This window comes from Brassica napus, chromosome A4 (assembly GCF_020379485.1).
Source record: "Brassica napus cultivar Da-Ae chromosome A4, Da-Ae, whole genome shotgun sequence".
Classification (NCBI taxonomy): Eukaryota; Viridiplantae; Streptophyta; class Magnoliopsida; order Brassicales; family Brassicaceae; genus Brassica; species Brassica napus.
The window spans coordinates 6,149,321-6,155,320 of NC_063437.1; positions in this window are offsets into that span (position 1 = coordinate 6,149,321).

The window sequence follows — 6,000 nt, forward strand, 5'->3', positions numbered from 1 at the left end:
AATTCAGGGGCATAATCATAAGAAGGATTTTGCTTTAATAGTATAGATTACTCTCATTACTTCAAATAAAAAGTTTTCACACCAAAATTTGAAAAAATAGATTTAATATTCTTATTAAAGAATACCAAATTGTATTATATTAAAATGTTAAAATATTTTGTAATAGTATCATCGAACAAGACACATAAACAACAAAATTATGCAATTATACAGTGAATAACATCAAAATTTAGATGATATATTTAACAGTTTTGTTATATAAACTCAATTGTTGACACCCACTCTATGTTGATTAATGTATTATATTGGCCCATTGTAAATGTTTGTATTTATAGTTTAGATATTATATAAATATCATATCCAATTTGTATTTTGTTTAACTAAATTTAATATAAAACCATTTTTAACATTTAGTCTATCTTATTAAAATATAGATCAATTTTTCAAGTACTAATAAATAGTCCATTTATATTATATACAATAACTAAATTCAAATATATACATAATTTTGTACATGAGTAACATAAATTTGACATAAAAATAAATTAAATTTCAAATAATTAATTACTTATTGTATTACCAATTGTTTTATACGAACTAAAAACATAGTTAATACAAATAGTAAGATATAAAATCAATACTCCTTTTAACATTTAATAGATGTTTAAACATAGGTTTTTGCTGTCCAAAAATATATATAATTAATAATTTGAACTTTTTAAATATTAGAGTATGAGTACAAGATAAGATTAACAATGAAATACAAAAAAAAACAAAAATAATTAATTGTTGAATGTATTACTAATCATTTCTTTGTGTTAAATATAAATCCAACACGATAATAATCCAACAAAAATCTAATAACATTGACCACAATTTATAAAACATAGTAATTACCAATAATTTATAAGTTAATAATGATTTTACAAGTTAAAATAAACATCCGCACGGGCATGCGGGTCGAGCTCCAGTTAAACTTAAACCAATAAATTTTTTAAGTCAAATATATGAAAATGATTAATAGAATAAAAATATGTGCCACATTAAGCAAAAATCGAAAAACATGCAAACGTTCTATTATAAATTTGATGACCTAAATATGAGGAAATCTGGTATTAAGCTTTGAAAAAAAAAGTGGATATCTATTTACCTTAGATAAGAACAAAACAAAATTTTGTTTTAAATCAACACTTATCGCAAATGCAAACACGTGAATTTAGAAATACAAATAATTTTATAGCTTTGTTATTAAATAATTTTGTAACAAAGAAAGGTAAAACCTTACTGGATTTTGTCTATAGCCTCATAGGAATGGTAAGTGTTGCAAATAACGGAGTAAAACCTGACTGGATTTTGTCTGACTGTTGAACCATTATGCAAGCTTATTGGGCAACACCGAAAGCCAAAAAAACGAGTGCTAGTGCATGTGCTTCTCGATTGTCTGATCGCAATGGCTTAGGTCCGCATCGACATAGAGCGGGTTCATGTTCCTATCATATGTGTTTCGAGTCTATTTTAGCGTATTTTTAGTTCTATGTATGTTTTGGAGCAATGTGGAGACTATGGAGCATTTTAGAGCTAAAGGTTGAAGAAACTTGTAGTTATTCAAGAAATCCAGAAGAGTCGATAATCAGACAGTGTCGATCGACACTGACCCCTTGATGTCGCTCGACACTGACGCGAGAAGACGTGCCGACATGTTCGTGACCGACTTGAAGCCCAAAGATCCACTTATTTACAAGATTATCCCTGGCCGACTTTTGCCTAGTATTTATGTGGTTTGCCATTGTTTGGGCAAACAAAACCGGATTTTACAATATTACTTTACACATAAACTCTGTAGGGTTTTTAGATTGGAGAAAAGAAGATCCGAGACTCCTTCAAAGATTTGTATTGAAACTTCATTGTTTCCTACCTTATTTTATCTATGCATTTGATTCAGACTTTTGCCATGATTTTCTTGCTATGTCTGAGTAGTCTACTTTGTTAGATTTAGGGTTTAATTAGGATTTCGATGGATTAGCAAAAATTTATAAAATTGCTAGGGTGAATTTATAGATTTTCCATCATCATAATTTTTCTAGAGTAGCTACCTAGAACCCAAAACTTAGGATTATACAGAACTGCAAAGTAGATTTTTTACCTGAATTACTTATGCTGAGCTAGGTTGCTAGATACATGCGATAGCTGATCTAGGAAGCTAGTGAACAATATTGAATAGTTCGGTAATGCTTGAGGTGTTTCCCTACTCGAGGCGGACCTGATGAGAAGGGACGACTCCGGTCGACCAAAGTGCATAGGTTATCTCCCGAATCCTGCAAGGAATTCCTCCAGCTCCCGAGCAGGACACCGGCCTTCATGTTCCTGCCTAGAGAAATCCAGGCTCCAATCCATGCTTACATCCCTTCTTACATCCCTGCCTCCGGGTAAAATAATTTTTTTTATTAAGGGAGATTCTTCTATATTTACGAATATGGAAGAGTTTAACCTAAATAACCGACTTCGCCTCCAAGGATCGGCATTCAGAGGCTAAGAGACTAGAGCTATGCGGCTAAAACTAGGGTTTCTGCACCAAATGTTGTAGTTCATGCTCATATTATCAATAATATCTCTTTTAGTCTTGATTCTTAATTCTTGCTTCTCTCTCTTGTTTGTTTACTTCTCAGTGGTGCCTTCAAAGATCCTACCTAAAAATACCCTAATATGTACTATGTCTTTATGGACGGCAAGCTATTTTGATGGACATCCAAGAACGTCCTACTTACGTTCATTCATGGAGAAGAAACTAGATTAGTCATAGCCGAAACTCATGAGAGAGCAGCAGGCAACCATTCCGGTGGACGAGCAGTGGCCCCCAAAGTGGAAAGCCTTGGGCACTACTGGGCAACTATGGTTACCGACTGCAAGGCATACGCCCAGAAATATGATAAGTGCCAGCGGCATGCATCAAACATCCACCGTCCAACAGGGATCCCCCGAACAATGATCATTCCTTACCCATTAATTCGCTGAGAAATGGACATAACCAGGCCTTTAGGAGTTTGGGACAATGGCGTTTCCTGCTTGTTATGACCAATTACTTCACAAAATGTGTGGAGGCTAAGGCTTTCATCTAGACCACGGACGAGGAGGCGTAAAGATTGTTTGGAAGTACATTGTTGAGGCCAGAATCCGTCACGACGAAATCAACGGATTAAATCCTCTGAGAAGTTATGCCTTGTGATTTGGAACAAGAAAACTCGTAAAAATGCGTAAGTCATAAAACAGTCCAAAACGATCTAAAACACGATAAAAACCCACTTATGATTTGGATTTAGAACAAGCCAGATCGCCAGATTGCAGTGACAGTTGACTTGAATAAAGAAAAATGAAAAAAGCAGATAAATGCAAAGTTTCTAAGATGAGGATAAGAAAAACTCCCCGCAAAATTAAGAAAGACGGCCGACCTTGGAGGTGTATACAAAGACACCTTAGGCCAAGAGGATGAGGGACATAATTTTTTTTAGAAACTTAGCACTAGAGCAATTTTAGGCAATTTTGTTGTTGTTATCGAACTGCGACTCAAAGAGATTTAAGGCTTCAGATGGTTAGAACTATAGAACTCACTCACAGCTCTTGCGACCGTAGCTTTTACAACTTGTTGTAACAATCACAACGCTCTTAAGCGGATTTGAAATAGGAGCTGTTCTTCATTGATTTTTCTTCTCTGTTCGGACTGGATAAAAATAAATTTTCCTTCGTCTCTCCTCTTTTACTTTGATGTGTGTTTGATTCAAGAGACACCACCACGCCGTGGCTGTCTCGTTGATTTTTTTCTGTTTTGTTGGTCATGCTCACTCTCTATTTCCAGAGAAATCAATCTTTGCAATTAAGAAGATGTTCCGGCAAAGTATTTTGAAAGGATAGAGTGTTGAGATTTGCATAATAGTTTCTCTGATTTAAATCAGTTTAAACGAATTCAAAGCTTGTTTATGCAAGTGTTTTGACAATGAATGTTCTCAAATCGATTCAAACTTTTTGGAGTTTATCACATCCACAAAAGAGTTTGAAGATTTATTAGAAGTGCCAAGGAGAGTTAAGAGTTAAGACTGGTTTTTGGGCACTGATATGATATCACGGTAGAGAAAATAAATTGGATTGGGATTTGATCATACATGTCTAAGAGCAACTCCAATGGTGTTATCACCATTGGAATCCTTAGCATTAAAATAATAATATTTTTTTTTTAAATAGTTAAGAACTCTAAGCATTAATGTAGGTCCAATGGTGTTATTCGAAATGGAGTCCTTAGAATTTTTTATTTTTTTTATTTGAATCTTTGAAATATTAAAATTTTATTTAATATTAAATAAAAAAATTCATTTATTGGAAGACTAAATGTAAACATACAATAACTAAATATCTTCATCATTACCAAACTTGTTCCAAATATTTTGAATCAAATCATATTTCAATTGTGCATGTATGTGCGGGTCACGAACACGCCGCCGTATGTCAAGCATAGTACGAAGATTTGAAGTCGTGGGAGAAAATGACATATCCACCTGTGAACTTCTACTCGAGGCTCCTTCTTCAAACCCTGATGTATCATACTGAGTGTATCCATTCCGTTCATTTTCTACTATCATATTGTGTAGTATGATACATGTTCGCATTACCATTCCTATTTGTGTCTTATCCCACAAAATAGCCGAGTTTTTCACTATTGCAAATCGAGCTTGCAATACTCCAAAGGCACGCTCCACATCTTTTCTGGTTGATTCCTGAACTTTTGCAAATAACTCTGCTTCAGGCCCTTGAGGGTTTGATATAGATTGGATAAATGTTGACCATTTTGGATATATGCCATCTGTGAGGTAGTACGCCAAATCGTACTGGTGTCCGTTGACAACATATTGTACACTTGGAGCTCGACCTTGTAAAATATCATCAAAAACAGGAAACCGATCGAGAACGTTAATATCGTTTAATGTACCTGGAGGACCAAAAAAAGCATGCCATATCCAAAGATCTTGTGAAGCTACGGCCTCCAAGACAATTGTTGGCTTTCCTGACCCACGTGTGTACTGTCCTTTCCAGGCGGTTGGGCAATTTTTCCACTCCCAATGCATACAGTCGATGCTTCCTACCATTCCAGGAAAGCCGCGAATCTCTCCAATATCGAGTAGTCGTTGGAAATCCTCTGGAGTGGGCCTTCGTAGATACTCATCTCCAAATAAATATATTACGGCTTCTGTGAAATTGCTTAAACATGAAAGTGCTGTGCTTTCTCCAAGTCGGAGATATTCGTCAACGGCGTCATCAGCACAGCCATAAGCAAGCATGCGAATTGCCGCAGTACACTTTTGTAGTGGAGATAGACCTAACCTTCCTGTTGCATCTCTTCTTTGTTGAAAGAATGGAAAATTTTCCGAGAGGCGATCGACTATACGCATGAAAACTGCCTTGTTCATGCGGAAACACCGTCTGAATAAATTAGGGGGAAATGTCGGATTTTCACTAAAGTAGTCATTCCATATTCGGGTATGGCCCTCTTCGTGGTTGCGTTCGACATATGCACGTTTTCTCTGTTTCTTTGTTTGGTTGTTCGCAATGTTGTTGTATGTATCTTCAAAATATTCATCGACAGCTTCATCCAAACCGCATTCAATCTGCGATCAACTTCATCTTCCATATTTGGTAATCCTTTAAATAAAAAACAAGTAATGAAACAATTATAAAAAATATAGTGGCATGGTTAAAAAATATAGTGCCAATTAATGAAACAATCCATAAAACTATATATATTACGATTATTTGTGAAGTGCTATGAAACAATCCATAAAACTATATATATTACGTCTGCGATCATCTCTTCAACCACTTACAAAAAAGACAAGTGCTTTTCTAAGCTAGTTTTTTTTTTCTTGAGACTTTTTTCTGAGTTAGTTTAATGATATAAATGACCAACAAAAGTTTAATTGCTGCTAATGGCGATGGATATCATGTGTTTCTAATCTT